This window comes from Pocillopora verrucosa, chromosome 10 (assembly GCF_036669915.1).
Source record: "Pocillopora verrucosa isolate sample1 chromosome 10, ASM3666991v2, whole genome shotgun sequence".
Classification (NCBI taxonomy): Eukaryota; Metazoa; Cnidaria; class Anthozoa; order Scleractinia; family Pocilloporidae; genus Pocillopora; species Pocillopora verrucosa.
In genome coordinates, this window is record NC_089321.1 from 3,482,316 (window position 1) to 3,484,815 (window position 2,500).

The window sequence follows — 2,500 nt, forward strand, 5'->3', positions numbered from 1 at the left end:
GTCGTCACTACATAAACGACGAAGTCTGAGAAACTGTGAAAAAGGTATGGAGTTCTTGACGTGTGATGGATGTGAGGATGAATACAACAAGTAACTATGTGAATCTGTAGGTTTGTAGTAAACACTAGTGCATAAGCCGTTGCCTTCAATAGAAATTTTGATGTCTAGAAAAGCCCAAGAAGTGTCGGAAATTTCCCAGGTATATTTAAGAGCCGGATGAAAGGAATTGACGGCGGTTATAAATTGAGTGAGCTCCTCTTTGGTAGAGGAGGTAGCGCCGATGCAATCGTCAATGTAGCTGCGAGGATCTCTTAATTTCATCTCTCCACCACAGTGCAAATATGTGAATTTTCATATATCTAAAATCTTCATTCACTTGGATGTTTATTTGGACCCAATTCATTGACCAGCTCCCAGTTGGCTTGTTAGCTCAATTGGTAGAGCGCTGCACCGGTATCGCAGAGGTCATGGGTTCAAATCCCGTACGGGCCTGAATTTTTTTCAGGTCCTATTTAGAACTACTCGTTTCAGTAGTGTTCTTAGCAGCGAGGAAAACATAGGCAACTTTTTAGTCAGGAGTTCATTTCAAACCAATGACCAATCTGGAACTTTTAAATGCGCTCGCTCACGATGCAAAACTTGTCCTTTCATTCATAACGTAGAGAAAATATCGGGACCCAAAAGATCCATTAAGATCATTGATCACTTTACGTGTACCTCCGCCAATGTTATTTACTGCATAACTTGCACTTATTGCAATAAGTTATACATCGGCGAAACAGGAAGACGGCTGGGTGACCGATTCCGAGAACACCTTCGCGATGTGGAAAGAAATGACAAGGACGCATCCAAACCAGTCGCTAGACACTTTAATCTTCCTTATCATTCTAAACAGCATATGGCAGTTTGCGGCCTTGCCTTACATCTAGGCAGTTCGGAAAGCCGTAAAACACTAGAACAAAAATTTATATTCCAAATCGGCACCCTTAATCCCCACGGATATATTATTCCTGTTTCTCGTCACCATATTCCCGCCAATGGCGTAGCTCCACTTTCTACATATAAATCCACACACAACCCACAATTCCTCTAATCGCTCTGGCGAAGGGCTAACGCTCGAAACGTCAGCTTTTTTAACCCTTTACGGTGGCTAATTTACGTTTTCAACCCAGTTGTTAACACTAAATTACCTGCTATACTCTCCCACCGACGCAGCACCACAGTTTCTTTAGAAACTTACCCCTCTATCAATATGAACGAATTTTGCATACGATTAGTTACACCTTTTCCAACATAAACATGAAATGCGCACCGTGAATCTTTTGTTATAATAACAAGATACAAAAGAACAAAAATAGTCGTACAAAATCTAGGTAATCACTCAGTTTTGACACAAAGCTGTATTTACTCAGTAATTTCTCTGTGGCCTAATACAGTGTGAATTAGAAATCATGAATCACCAGTCATCTTTTCTCGCGTTTTTCATCCATTTAAGAGAAAGCTCAAAAGTCTGATTGGACATAAGATCTAACGGGTAACTTTTTTAACTTTTGAAGAACATTCTTTTACCAAAGAGACGACCTAGAAAAGAGGTCACTTACAAGGTAAAGACCTTTAGTAGTTAAAACATTCATGTAAATATGGGAATGGTAGTTAATCATGGCTAAGAGGGTGCTGGTGTTTATTAAAAAAAAAAAGGTACAGAGAAAACTTTGCACGTTTATGAAAACTTACCCTAATTCCCGATTTATGTGCTGTATACCCCAGTTTTATCTGAAGATTGCTTAGTCTTGGTTCACTCGTGGGTGGTGCGTAACGCTTGGAAGTTCTTTTTTTTGTTATGGTATATGGTGTTAAGATAAACAGCGTAACTATAAACCGAATGGAAAACCTTAAATGTGTTTCTGGTAACATAACTTGGGATGAAATATGATTTAAAATCCGAGAAGTATCAAATCCCTGACATCCTACTCCAATTTGAATGCCGGCCCCCTCTTAGCCATGATTAACGAATAGTGACAACCCAAATGATGTGTGGAAGTGTGAGTTCTTTAACTGACATCAAACCCTTTCCAATCGGGGATCTTACTATTAACAAGTCCTTTCGAGATTTATAGAGACAACTCTCTATTAAATAAAAGTAATGAGCTCTGATCTTACACGAGCCTTACCAATCTCCCTACTAAAGGTTCTTTGAAAACAATTTTCAAGCTTTGGTACGTCGTAAAAAAAGAGCACTCCATGAATGGATCAATGAATGCATGAATTCTAAGTATTTTAGCATGTTAATGAATTATTCTAAACGATGACGCCCATGTGTTTCTAACAGCTGTCCTATTATTCTTTTCAACTTGCAGTGAAACCGCGGTATGCTGGATGGAGGGTGAACGGCCGAAACATGCTAAGAAAACGACCAAGCGCGGAAATTTTGGTGTGTTTTGTGATATGAGTTATGATCATTTCTAAATAAAATGAAGACAGTGATAAAAAGATTGTTTTT